This window comes from Tenrec ecaudatus, chromosome 11 (assembly GCF_050624435.1).
Source record: "Tenrec ecaudatus isolate mTenEca1 chromosome 11, mTenEca1.hap1, whole genome shotgun sequence".
Taxonomy (NCBI): domain Eukaryota; kingdom Metazoa; phylum Chordata; class Mammalia; order Afrosoricida; family Tenrecidae; genus Tenrec; species Tenrec ecaudatus.
The window spans coordinates 137,357,617-137,373,015 of record NC_134540.1 but is presented as its reverse complement, the minus strand read 5'-3'; the positions used below and the strand labels follow the sequence as shown (position 1 = coordinate 137,373,015).

Sequence of the window (15,399 nt, the reverse complement as noted above, 5' to 3'; positions counted from 1 at the left end):
GTTGTATGAGCCCCCTATAAAATGATTGAAAAAAATTTACACCCCTTGTTGTAATTAGTCATGTACTTAGAAACCTGAGCAGAAACCAGGGGAAATAAAACACTAGATTTCATGTTGGCAAGCCAAATGAACTGCGAAGATTGATGTCTGGAAGATGAGGAAGTCAGAACTGTCTGGGACGGTAGGCGTGGAGACCACACTGCCTTCACGACAGGCTTCCTTTTCACAGAGGGAAATCCTCTGTCTCCTGGTGGCACTGCTCACTGGCCCTCTGGTCCTAGGCTTGCACTACATCTGCAGTCATCCCATCATCTGGTCTAAAACTTTGTCATCAAAGTAAATATATATACATTTCCTGATTGGTAGTATTTTATTTTATAATCAGAACGGATTATTGAAGTTGTGTAAAGAAAAAGTCCACCAAATTCGACATTTCTATTCATAGCGAACCTCCAGGACAGGGTAGAATTTCCTCTGTGGGTTTCCAAGGTGGTAACTCTTCCAGGGAGTTGAAACCTCAGCTTTCTTCTGAGGAGCAGCTGGTGTGTTCAAACTGCTGGTCTTCCAGTTACCAGCCCAACGTGTAACCACTAGGCCATGAGAGCTCCTTTATTAAAACTGGTAACTATGGGAAAATAAGAACACCGCATAGTGCAATGCTTATTTTATTCTGTCTATAATAAATGACCAGGCAGGGAAGTTTGCCTGAGACTATACTAATATAAATATGCACAGCAATAAGAAAAGTCTGTTAATGTATAAAATACACAATCCCTAATCCCACAAAACATAGACTGAAAATCTGCTGTCATGAAGACCGATAATTCAAGGAAATAACAATATTGTTATTATGTAAATAAGTGTGCCTATTTAATTGTGATGGAGATTTGGGAAAGAGCAAAGACAAAGGCAGCTGCCATGGAGCCATGATGGATGCCTCTGTATTCTATGCGACAAAGTCCATGTGTGGCTTTGGTGCATTTGAAGTTAGAGGCAGATTCAAATACAAGCTCTAACAGTTCATTTGTCTCTCATTGAAGGGAGTAAACAGAATTGGTCAAATCTACTGATTTTTTTCCCTTTAAGACCTTGTCTAAATAAATAATTTCTAATGCATCTTTCTCATGAAAAGCATCTTCAGTCAAGTTAGATATAGATCACAATAAACTAATGTAGACATTTTAAAGTTTACATGTTCATATAGATCGAAACTGCTATATTTCTTATCCCCTAAAATTCCCATTGAGATTTAATGACTCAAAGCAGTTAAATAAATAAACACCATAACTAATGACACATTCTGATGATAACATCTAGATTATACTTAGAAGACCATTCATGCATTTATTTTATTATATTTTTAATCATTTTATTGGAGGCTCGTACAATTCTTATCACAATCCATCCATCCATCCATTGTGTCAAGCACATTTGTACATTTGTTGTCATCACCATTCTCAAAACATTTGGTTTCTACCTGAGCCCTTAATGTCTGCTGCTCATTTCCCCCTCCTTCCCCACTCCCCACTACCTCATGAACCCTTCATCATTCATAAATTATTATTATTTTGTCATATATTACACTGTCCGACATCTCCCACCCACACCTTCTCTGCTGTCCATCCCCAAGGGAGGAGGCTATATATAGATTCTTGTAATCAGTTCCCCCTTTCTACCCCACAATCTTTCTACCTACCAGGCATTGCCACTCTCACCACTGCAGGAGTCATCTGTCCTGGATTCCCTGTGTTTCTGGTTGCTATCTGTCCCTATGTACATCCTCTGGTCTAACCAGATTTGTAAGGTAGAATCGGGATCATGAGAGTGAGGGGAGGAAGCATTTTAGAACCACAGGAAAGTTATATGTTTCATCGTTGCAACCCTGCACCCTGCCTGGCTCATCTTCTCCCCACAACCCTTCAGTAAGGGGTGTCCCGTTGACTACCAATGGGCTTTGAGTCTCCACTCTGCACTCACTCCCAATTTCAATGATAATGATTTTTTGTTCCTTGATGCTTGATACCTGATCCCTGCGTCAGCTCGTGTGTTTCTTCCATGTGGGCTTTGTTGCTTCTGAGCTAGATGGCCACTTGTTTATCTTTGAGACTTTAAAACCCCAGATGCTATATCTTTTGATAGCTGGGCACAATCAGCTTTCTTTCTCTTTTTTTATTTTTATTTTTTGGTGTCACATTACCGATTGAAGCCGAACAACATGAGATGTTGCCGCTTCATCCAAAAGTGGTGTTTTTTAATCTGCCCCTTATGGGTCACTGACAAAAGGCCCAATGAGTGCTTTTAAGAGGGTTAGCATCAGCTTTCTTCACCACATTGCTATGCACATGTTTGTCTTCAGTGGTCATGTAAGGTGGGCACCCCTTGATATGGTTTTTAGTTCTTGGATATCTGATAACTGTTCCCTTCTACACCTCGTGGTCAGCCAAGCTGGTGTGCTTCTTCCATGTGGGCTTTGATGCTTCTCAGCTACATGGCTGCTTGTTTATCTTCAAGCCTTTAAGACCCCAGACACTATCCAGGAGTACATATGGTAACTAACTAAAATGGGGGTAGAGGGAGGAAGGAGGAAAGAAAAAAAATGTGTGATGGGGGAATAGGGCACTGAGCCACCCAAGGGGAGGGTATTGTTTGTGTCTCCACAGGGAAAGAGGGATCAGGTATAAATCCAGTGCCAGACAAATGCAGAGTGCTGGGAAGCAGTGGAGATCCACTGGTGGGGCCTGAGGGCTCGGCTCCCATACCAGCTACGTGGACACCTGCCCCCCAACCCAGAAGAATTTACTTGAGAGGACAGCACTGCAACTGCAACGAGGGGAGAGGGGCATGCATGTCTGATCAGAGCAAATGGGAGCAAAGAAGGGGGGGAAGAGAGTGGAGCATATCCTAGCCCATCAGGCCTAGAGGACGATATCCCCACTCTGAACAGCCAATGGACATAGTGGACAATATGGCTGATGCCACTGTGAGGCACGTCATCCTTTGATGACCCAGGGCCCTAAGGGGGGCAGCACTGGAAACTCAGTGTCAGGACTGGCCCAGACTGACTCTGTGACACTGAGGCAAACCACTAAAGGCGTGCAGCAGAGCAACCGTGGGAGCAGAGCAGGGAGCCCCCGAGGGAGTACAAAGGACAGACTCTGGGGTCAAAGCATGATACCCCATTGGACCTGACTGAAGGACACGTCTAGACATGAAAAATCAGACCCTGATCTATTGACAGGTTTTTCTTTCTTTTAAAAAAATTTAAAATTAGTTTATTCTTCTATGGGTAATTGGTTTCTTTTTTTGTTGTCATAGCTGTGTTCTCATTCATTACCTGTCTTGCTATGACTTGATTTTTTGGTGCATAGTATTATCTCTACAGATCTAGCTAGATAAAATAGACTGGATGAATCGTCTGGAGGAGAAAACCAATGGTTCTGGGGGGACACAGGAGAGGGGGATGAGGGGGCAAAGAGGTGGTGCTGACCAACCCAGGGGCAGGGGAGCAATAAGTGATCCAAAATCAGTAGCAAGGAGGGTATGAGCAGCCTGGTAGGGATTTAGCAAGGGCAAGGTAACCGAAAGAAATTACTGAAACCCAAATGAAGGCTGGGCATGATAGTGGCGCAAGAGGGAAGTAAAAGGAAATAGAGGAAAGAACTTGGTGACAAAGGGTATTTATAGAGGTCTAAAGACTGGACTTTACATATATAAATATATTTATATGAGTGTAGGGAAACAGATCAATGTGTATATATTTATAGGTTTAGTACTAAGGCAGTAGATGGACATTGGGCTTCCACTTAAACACTTACTCAATGTAAGAACACATTGTTCTGTTAAATTGGCATTCCAGGATGCACACCTTCCAGACACGATTGCTGAAGAAGAATGTGTGCATAAGCAAATGTGGTGAAGAAAGCTGACAGTGCCCAGCTATCAAAAGATATAGCGTCTGGGGTCTTAAAGGCTTCATGCATTTATTTATACATATTTTCAACTTTTTATTGTGAAATAAATGTGTTTACATATTATATAACATCTATATTTTGAGCTATTTACTAGGTGGGAGTTGACATATCATATAATTTTTATTTATTCTGAAGCCTTAGCAATTCACCAACTCTCTTAATAGCTTACTCTGCCCCTCACGCTTGCTTTACATCTCTCTTTTGTTGGGTCTTATCTCCCCCTTAAACAAGTAGATGCCTTTACCCTCTAGCTTATGACTCTCGCCCCCCCCCCCTCCTATGCCCTATCCATCACTCTTTGTAACTCTCAAAGGAATATGGGTAAGATCACCTACCTTAATGTTTTATTAAAAGTTGTCTTTTTAAAAATTGGGTGCTAATGCATGCATCACATCAGCCCACAGTTCAATCACAGCAAACAATACTGTCCAATTGCTGCCCCAATCCGTTTCTACTCTTTTCTTTCGTGGACTCCTTGACAGCATATCGCCTTTACCCACTGCTCACCACCAGCAACACCAGCCTCTCCCCAGACACCCATATTCTACTTGCTGTCCCTATCGGGTCATCAACCCCGGGTTTCATATACCACCACCACCCTGCCCTATTAAAACCTAACACTAACACAAGTTCAAGAGGGGGACCGTGAATGACATCACATATCTGAGACAATCCCCAATATAACAGTTTTATCACAGAGTATTTGTTTTTTATGGATTGACTAACTTCACTCAGCATAATGTCATGCAAATCCAATCATGCCCTGAGTTATCTCAAGCTTCATCGTTATTCCTTCAGGATGCGGAGTATTTCATTGTGTGTATGCAAAAGCGTTTATTTATCCAACGACCAGTAATGCACCTGAAATTACATACCTAACAGTTTGATGCTAAAAGGTCATAACACGCTCACTTTACTTAAAAGTGCTGAGCACTCTGCTGAAAGGAAAAGAAAAGGAAGACGCCAATGTAAACACTGGCAGAATCTGAAACTCCATGTGATATTTAAAAAAAGACACACACACACACAAATCATTCTCCCAATAGAGACCGAAGTTTCTAAATAACTTCCATACTGTAATATTATTAGGAGAAAATTTTAAAATAATAATTGTTTTATTAAATTGTTTATATTTATTAAAAACTGCAAAGTAATCTGATACAAACAGAATGAAAATTAACTTAGATTCATTATTGACCTAGACCACTATTTAGATTTTATGGATAAGGAATGTGGAGGGATTTTTTTTTGTTTTTTAATAAACACACTATATATTTACACAGGTTGTCTCAAGACATGGAACCAACAACAATATCCTATTAAACTCCCCATAAAACTCTCTTTACTCCCTCCTTTCCCAATATCCTACATCTTCCTTCAACTTCTCTGTCCCCCTTGCCTGGCCTCCTCGCAGTCATCAAAATATTATCTTTCTGCATGAATGCAACATTTATTTTTCATTACAATAATGGTAGGAAGTATTGAAGATTGGCAAAGTTCTGAGCATCATCTTCTGCAGTTTCGTCTATGTCTTGAAAAATGGCAGAATAAATATTGTGTTAAGTTGTCATTTTTTATTGATGCTTGATATTCCATTTTATGGATTTACAAGTGTTTGGTTATCCATTCCTCGATCATAGGATTTTTTGTTCTTTCCATGTTTTTGTTTTATGGAAAATGCTGCAATAAACAAAGATGTGCATATGTCTTTGTTAGTGTATTCTTTATTTCTTTGGGTCTATACCTCGTAGAGATTGCTGAATCATAAGGTATTTTTCGGCGCGCTTGTTTATAGAAATGACATGCTGATTTCCACAGTGGTTGTAAAGTTCGACATTCCCTCCAGCAACGTAGAAGCATTCAAATTTATCTGCATCCTCTCCAGCATTTAATACCGTCTGTTTCATCGAATTTTGCTAAAAGTGGCAGTACGAGGTGATTTTTCTTAATGGGAATTTCTCTTACAGCTAACAAGTGCAAACACATCTTCATATGGCTGTTAGCCACTTGGATTTCATCTTTGGTAAATTGTCTATGTCTGTGCCCATTTTTGATTAGGCTATTTGTATTTTTCTGGTTGTCATTTTCTATAGATATTGGAGATCAGCCCTTTATCTTCTGCACTATTATGGGATATTTCCCCCCAACCTGTTGGATCTCTGTTGACTCCTCCGATGAATCTTTTGATGTGCATAAATGTCATAAAGCTCTCCTCCTTTATTGTGTCTTCTGCAGCGAGGTTATTTTTCATTGTGTCCAGTAGTGTGTTTACGCCTTGTGCTAGGGTCCTTGAATTTTCACTATTTTTCAGTGATGTCATTATGATTGTGTGATTTATATTTAGGTCTTTGATCCATCTTGAGTTCATGTTTGAACGTGGTCTGAGTTAGATGCTATTTCATTCTTTTGCAGGTACAGATGCAGTTTTTCTAGCACGCTTTGATGAAAAGACTATCTCTTCCCACTGAATGTGTTTTCTTTCTTTATCAAAGATTAGGTGTCTAGAGGTAATTGGTTCTATTTCTGCGATCTCATTTATAATCCATTGCTATTGATGTTCTTTCTTATACCTGTCCCAGGCTGTTTTGATTACCATTTATATATAATAGATTTTAAAGTATGGGAGTGAAAACTCCCTACTTTGTTTTTATGTTTTTTTGGTTCTTTATCCTGTGTTTCTTTCCTTTCCATATAAATTTGGGGATTACTTTTTTATTTTCATATTTTTTAAAGAATTGTGGTGGGATTTGGATCAGAAATGCATAGAATTTATAAAGTATTTTTGGTAATATTGAAATTTCCACAAAGGTTAGTCTGCTTTTTCCGGAACACATAAGCTTATTTCATTTGCGTACATTTCTTTCGGTTTCTTGAAGGAGTGCTTTGTAGTTTTCCTTGTATGCCTTTTCTTCCTGTGATAAGAGTTATTCCTAAATATTTTAACTTTTGTGTAGTAACTGTAGATAATATTGTTAATACTTTTTGTATCATCATATTTAATATATAAAATTCAAATTGATTTCTTTATGCTTATATTCTGTTATGCTGCCAAAATTTTCAATCAGTACAAGCAATTTTTTTTATTTGAATCTTTGGGTTTTCTACATTGTGAACTGTGCTGCCTGAAAACAACGTGATTTTTTTTGGTCTGTCCTTATGTGGATACCTTTCGTATCTTTTTTTGATATATTATGTCTCTAGCTGAATGTTCCAGGACTATAGCCACTAAAAGTAATAATAAAGGGCAACTTGGTCCAGTTGCCATTTGGAGAGACACTGTTTTCAATTCCTCTCCATTGAGTAAGATGTAGGACATTGGTTTTTTTCCTGAAAGTGGCTTTTATTATGTTGAGAAATGTCTCTTCTGTATTTATCCCTCCCTCCCCCCAGAGATAGATGTTGAATTTATCAAGGACCTTTTCTACATCGATTGATATAAGCATATGGGTTTTCTATATTTTGTTTATATGGTGACTCACATTGATTATTTTTCAAATATTAAACTATCCTTGGATATTTGATGTGAATTCTACCTGATTGTGCCATACTGTTGTTATTATTATTTTCATGCTTTATTGAATTCTGTTGGTTAGGATTTTATTGAAGGTCTTGTCATCTAAATTCATTAGAGATATTGGCTTTTAATTCTAGTGATGTCATTGCCTAGTTTAGGTATCAATGCTAAGGTTTCTTCATAAAACACATTTGTTAGTATAGTGTCCATTTGCATATTGTGAAATAGTTTATATAAAATTGCTATTAAGTCTTCTCTAAATATTTGATAGAATTCTCCAGTGAAACCATTTGGGCTTGGACTTTTTGATGTTGGAAAAAAAATTTTTTAATGACTAGATCTATTTCTACTCGTGTTATAGTCTTGTTGATATTTTCTACATCATTCTTTGGTACTTTGGTAAGTAATGCATTTCTAGAAATATATTCATTTCTTTTAGATTTGAAAATTTGTTCGAGTACAATTTTTTTACAGTACTGTATAAGTATTTTTTATCTCCTTTGGTTGATTATGTTAATTTTTTCTAAATACTTGTTTATTTTATTTTCAGTTGATCAGTCTTTACTTGAAAATGATGAATTGGAGTCAGTCTCCTAGTATTACTATGTTATGATCTATTCATCTTTTCATTTTGTTTCACTGAGGGTATCTTTAATATTCTCCCTTAGTGGAGGGTGCGACTTAAGATAGCGTCTTCGGTTTTCCTTGAATGGACTATATGTACTGATACAGTGCTAATGTGCATCCCATCACATATAAAGATAAACCTCTATTTCTTGACTGCGTTTTGGTAGAAGTAAAATTTGTGGAAGCTTTTGTATATATATTTTTTATGTCTAGCTCTGGCTCTGCATTTGACTCGCCTCTGCATAACCTTTGGATTCCAGACAACAGCACCCACCATCATGGGAGACATTTTCTCAAAGTTTTGTGAGTTTCTGCGGGATGTGGTGGAACACAGATTACAAGGATATGAGGTGATCTACTCCAGAGAGAAGTTGAGGGGAAATAGAGCAGGAGAGCGTACGGAAAGAGTTGGATTTAGGATACTGTTCGTCTCAAGCTCCTTAGGACTACTCTGGCATTGATTCGTCTAGATGGGTTATGATCGCTAAGACCCTCTGCCCTAAATTTAAAAGGAGGTTTGAAAGAGAGTCAAAGGCAGATGAAAACATCAAAACCAAACAAAAACATATATTCAGGTTTAGGTTTGGAGCTCACAGTAAATTTTAGCTCCAATTCAAGAACACTTAGTTCTTACATTATGGCCCTGCTCAATAGTCACCATCAGGAAGGGAACACAGACGATACAAGTGGTATAGCAAACTGGGGCAAAGAATTTAGATGGTGCCCATCTATCAGGTAAAATAGCATCTGGGGTCTTAAAGGCATGTCTCCAAACAAGCAACCATCTAAGTGAAATGTCACCTCAGTCCGCCTGGAAGAAACTCACCATCATCTCTCATGAAAGGATTGTAAATCAAATAATCTGAAGTCAAAGGAGGGAATAGTATCAGAGCCAGCCTAAGTGGCGAGGATCCGGTTTTCAGAAGGCTATGGATGACACGGGGAGCCCAAGATACGTCTGTAGAAACTACACAGGAAATACGCCTCTGGTGAGCTTCCTCTATCCAGAATAGAGAGGTGGGAGGAAAGTGGTTACGAATCACAGCGCCTTGGAGAGAGGAGTGTAGAAGATTCAAGGGAAAAACTGACTAGAAGGGTTAAAACCTTGTCAGTTAGTCACTGATCTGGTTTTCAACAGTTTCTGTAATTTTTATTTCTTAGGTTTTGCTTTGGTCATATTAGGGTTTATCTCAGATGAGTGATGTCACTGGGGAAGGTCATCCTCCTGAATTTGCATTCTATATTTTGCTGTTTTGTGGTTTTGTATAGGAAACCCAGGATTTTTAAATCCATAGGGAAAGCAAGTAGAATTGGGGATTACTGGGAGGGTGTGTGTATGTGTGTGTGTGGGAGAGGGTGGGTGGCTGGGGTAATCATTGGGGAAGGGAAACAGTGTCAAGGAGTCCAGGAAGGCAAATAATATTTGAAAACAGGTTGTGGCAGCAATTGTACAAAACTGCCTGATATGATTGAAATATGGAATTATATAATATTAGTATTAACTCCCAATTCATAAAAAAGAAATTATTCCCACAATGCTGTTTCTACCCATTTCTCATATGCTCACTAAGTGACTGGATGACCCTGTGTTAACGGGGCCTGTGTGACACTAGGAGAGCAGATCTGTCGTTTCGTCAGTACCACGCGCATCTCTACGAGGATCAGTCGCCTTTGCACCAGTATCAGAGAGAGGGAGAAATGCTGGGACAGGTGGAGAGCCGCTTCCGGATCTCTGAAAACCAGATGCACTGGAGACGTGACACAAACACTATCGCACAGACCAAAATTAGCAGTGGGCAGACTGATAGTGCATTTGGTAATTTTATACCATGAAGCTTCACTGGAATTCCTGGGGAAATATTAAGCAATAATTATATTTATATTTGATTAGTAGAAGCAATCAAATGAAATACACATGGATACCTTATATTGAGAAAGTAAAAAGTGCTAACAATATAAAATATATTACAATAAAAGTAATCTCGCTCAGAAGCAACAAAGCCCACATGGAAGGAGCACACCAGCCTGTGTGATCACGAGGTGCCAAAGGGATCAGGTAAAAGGTATCATCCAAAAAAAAAAAAAAGCAACATAGTGAATGAAGGGGGAAGTGCAGAGTGGAGACCCAAAGCCCATTTGTCAGCCACTGGAGATCTCCTCACAGAGGGGTCTAGGGGAGGAGATTGGTCAGTCAGGGTGCGATGTAGCACCGATGAAGAATATAGCTTTCCCCCAGCTCCTGGATGCTTCCTCCCCCCCACCCCCAACAACCATGATTTGAATTCTGCCTTGCTAGTCTGGATAGAGCAGAGGTTGTACACTGGCGCAGATAGGAGCTGGAGGCACAGAGAATCCAGGGTGGATGATCCCTTTAGGACCAGGGGTGTGAGGGGCAATACTGGGAGAGTAGAGGGTGAGTGGGTTGGAAAGGGGGAACCAATTACAAGGATCTACATGTGATCTCCTCCCTGGGGGTCGGACAACAGAGAAGGGTGTGAAGGGAGATGCCTGATAGGACAAGATATGACAAAATAAGAATCTATAAATTATCAAGGGCTCATGAGGATGGGGTGAACGGGGAGGGAGGGGAAAAAAAGAGGACCTGAGGCAAAGGGCTTAAGTGGAGAGAACTTGCTTTGAAAATGATTAGGACAAAGAATGTACAGATGTGCTTTATACAATTGATGTATGTATATGTATGGATTGTGATAAGAGTTGTATGAGCCCCTAATAAAATGTTAAAAAATTAATCTCAAATATTAGACAGTTTAGTATTTGTGTAATTTTTAGCCTGAGTAAAATTATATTTATTAACCCTGAATAATGAGTTATAGGTTTGAGAGCTATTTACTTATTAATTTAATATATAATGAACAAAACTACAATTACATACTGAATTTATGCAATGTGATACAATCGAACAAAGTATATAACTGTGAAACAGCTACCTCGACCAATGTAGTGGGTATGTACATTTCTCAGAAATACTTGCTGATATCTCTCAGTAATTCTTCCCTATTCACTTTGCAGTTTTTACACCTTATTGTTAAACAACCACTGATTTTTCCCCATAACTACAAATTGACGTACATATGCTAGACTTTTAGATAAATGGAATCACACAGTATGAATTCTCATTTTGTCTATCTTTTCACTCAGAATAGATCTTAGAATTATTAATGCATTAATATTTGAATATCAATAGCTCATTCCTGTTTTTGCCAGATGAACAGCATTCCATTGTACGCATGTATATAATACTTGGGTTTATTCACGTATCTGCTGATTACATTCATTTTGGACACATTGGAAGATTTTAATTATTCTTTTGCAAGTCTCCATCTAACTACATTTTGCTTATTTTTATTTCCTTAAAGAAATGCCTAAAAGTGAAATATCTGATTCAAATGCAGATGTACTATATCCTATCAATATGTATTCCAAATTAGTGCTAACATTGCATTTGCATGGAATGCAATATTCTTTTCTTTCCCTCATAAGATATGGCATGAGTAAACACTTTTATTACAGCTATTCTAATAGATAGAGGAATTGAAAAATAAAATAGAGCACATAAATATTAATATCCTGAGCATTAACTGAAATGGACTCATATTGGCCTTTTCAATAGACAATCATATTGTTTATTATGCCTGGAATGACAAATTCAAGAAAAGTGGCGTCACACTCATTGTCACAAAGAACATTTCAAGATCATGTTTGGAATAGAATACTACCTGTGATAGGAGGATATCTATCAATAAGGAAATCCAGTTAATAAAATCATTATCATTCAAATTTATGTAACAACCATTAAAGATAGCTATCTAGAAACTGAAAAAATTAGGAGATGCATTGATATCTCTTTGAGCTTGGGATGCAAAAGTTAGAAACAAAGAGGAAGTATATTAGTTGAAAAATATGGACATGGTTACAGAAATGAAACTGAAGATCCATGATGTAATTTTGTAAGTCTAATAACTTTTTCACCACAAATTCTATTTTCAACAACACAATTATACATGTAGACCTCTCCAGATGGAATACCCAGATACCAGATTGGCTATGTCTGTGGGCAGAGACAGTGAGAAAAGGGCAGTATTAGTAGCTACACCCAGTCCACGGGCCAACCTCAGAACAGGCTCACAATCACTCATATGTAAATCCAGGTTAAAATTTAAACAAGTACTCAGAGCCAAAATATGACCTGAAATATATCTCACATGAATTTCAAGAACATATCAAGAACAAATTTGATGCCTTCAATACTAATGACAGAAGACCTAATGAGTAGTTAGGAAGAAATGGAAGAAATGATGAGGTAAAAGAAATGAACAAAAATTTCAAAGGCAGCTTTAGAGGCAAAATAAAGTAGGATAATGAAATGTGCAAAGACCTAGAATTAGAAAAGAAAACTGGAAAAACATGCTCAGCATATTTTAACTGAAAGAACTAAAGAAATAATTCAATACTGAGTCAAAATATTAAAAATGATTCTATGGGGGAAATACTGAGAGACCAAAATAAGATAGAAAGAATATAGTCACTGTACCAAGAATAACCGGTCTACATTCAAACATTTCAAGAGGTAGCTTATGAGCAATTACCAATGGTACTGAAGGAAGAAGCCCAAGCTGCCCTGAAGGCCTTAGCAAAAACAAAGGTCTAAGAATTGAAGGAATAACAACAGAAACATGTCAATAAGTTGATGAATCACTGAAAACATTCATTCATCTTTGCAAATAAATTCATATGGCAAATATCTGGTAAACTGCCTGGAAGATATGTTTTGCCCATTCCAAATATATATGACCCAACAGACTGTACAATCATACAAAAACACTAATAGTATCACATGCAAGCACAATTTTGCTGAATGACATTCAACAATGTTTACAGCAGTACGTTGACAGGCAGATTCCAGAGGTTCAGGTAGGATTCAGAAAAGGATTGAGAACAAGGGGTATGACTGCTGATGTCAGTTGAATCTGGGCTGAAAGCAGGCAGTAACAGAAAAATGTTTACTTGTGTTTTATGGCCAATACAAGGCAGTTGATGATTTTTGACCAATAAAAACCCGAGAAAAAATGGGAATTCCAGTGCCCTTGATTGTGCTCATGCATACAAGAATCTGTACAAGGGTCAAGAGACAGTTGCTGGAACAGAACAAGTGTTCATGGTTTTAATCAGGAAAGGTGTGTGTCCCTGTAGCATCATCTCATAATATTGTTCCAATCTCTTTGCTGAACATATCATCAGAGAAGCTTGATTATACTTTAGAAGAATTCAGCCTCTGTATTGGAGGTAGAGTAATTAACAGCATTTGATAAATGACACACCTTTCTTGGTGAAAATGATGGCTTGAAGCACTTGCTGAAGATCAAGGTTTTCAACCTTCAGTTTGAGTTACAATTCGATGTAAAGAAAAACAAAAGTCTCACAACTGGACCAATAGTTAACATATCCATAAATGGATAAAAAGGTTAAATTTGTAAAGATTTTTGTCTTTTTGAATCCATCATTAATGCTCATTAAAGCAGCAGTCAAGAAAAAAAAATGACACATTGCAGTGGATAAATCTGTTGCACAGACCCCTTTATGATGCTGGCAAGCAAGGGTGTGGCTTTGAGGAGTAAGCTATGCCCACCACAAGCCGTAGTGCTTTCAGTCTCCTGAAATCTATGTGAAATTTGAACAGTGACTAATGAAGACCAAAGAAGAATCAATGCATTCGTATTATTGTGCCAGCAAAAATATTGAAATTACCATGTACTGCCAAAATAACAAACAAAGCTTCCTTGGCAAAAGTACAGCCAGCATGCTCTTTAGAGGGAAGGATGGAAAGACTTAGTCGTATGTGTTGATGCATGTTATTAGGAGACACTTGTCCCGGAGAAAGACAGCGTGCTTGATAAAGTATAAGAACAGTCAGAAATAGAAATGCCATGGACACGATGAATTGCTGCCCCACTGGCTGCAACAATGGGCTAATACGGAAGAGCAATTGCGAGTGCGGCCCAGTACTGGGCACCGATATAAGAGAAACTGCCAGCAAAACAGAAAGGTAATAGCATTTCATTTTGGTTTTAATTTGCCTTTTCTGCCTAACTGACCACATTGAGAGTATTTCCAAGTTCTCAATTGCCACTGGTGGTTCTGTGCAGAATTTCTGTCTTCCATATACATGATCCAAATTTCAATCTAGACCAATGGACACCAGTCATTTGACTCTTAGGGGAGGATTACTCTCGCCTATAATGAAACTTTAATGAAGCTTCATTGAAACTGCAGAATGAAGATGTACCAGAAAATAAAATGTTCTGATAATAAACTTATGAAGATTATCCATAAAATCTTTCAGGTAACACATGTCCAATCTACAGATGATAGTGTGTATTAGATGGTATTGACAATTTCACTCATGTTGCCCATGGGCTCTTCAAGAGCTGTGGGGTGAATGGACAATAGTGAGCAGAAACAACAACCAGTTTCCTTCCTCATATGTCTATTTAAAAATTTTATTATGTATTTTTAAAACTCAGATGTTATTTTACTATTGAATATTGTGACTGTATATATATTTTAAATAGAAATCTGGAGTAGAAAGCACCATCTTTCTCCCTGACTATTTAAATGTTTGACAGTTTCCTTAACGCTACTTAAAATTATAATTATGCATAGTACAATTTTAATAAATGTTTGCTTTTGCTAATTACACAAACTATTTCATTTTGATTATGGTGTTGGAAATGAAGATTCTAAGTATCAGGGACTGCCAAAAGAGCAAACAGATCTGTCTCAGAGAAACTTCAGCCAGAATGTTAGAGACAAGAATGGCAAGACTTCATCTCACGTACTTTGAACAGGTTATCAGGAGAAAATGACATCAGACTTGGTAAAGTGCAGGAGCAGCCCAAGAGGAAGACCCTACATGAGACAGTTAGACACAGTGGCTGCTACAGAGGGGTGGATCATGAGGACAATTGTGTGTGGTGCAGGCCCAGATGCTGTTTTATTCTGTTGTGCACATGGTTACTATGGTCATTTCTGACTCACAGTGGCACGTAACCACAACAATATTTTAGTTCCAGATATATGTTGAATTATTTATTATTTTTATTATGTTTTGTTTTGAATTTTCTTATTAATATTTTATTAGCCTGTCTCTTTTTCTCTGGTAATATTTTTGAATTTATATTTTTGCTATGTGCATTTTAAAATATTGCATGATGGAATTTAGTTGCTTGGGTTTGTAATTTAATCTCTTGGGTTTTGCTTTGAAGAGCC

At 37.9% G+C, this 15,399-nt stretch overlaps 1 pseudogene; it reads right to left on the bottom strand.

The window, feature by feature from the left end:
• Window positions 1-2,183: 2,183 nt before the first annotated feature.
• Window positions 2,184-2,308, bottom strand: LOC142462035 (small nucleolar RNA SNORA21; annotated as a pseudogene).
• Between the last annotated feature and the right edge of the window lie 13,091 nt (window positions 2,309-15,399).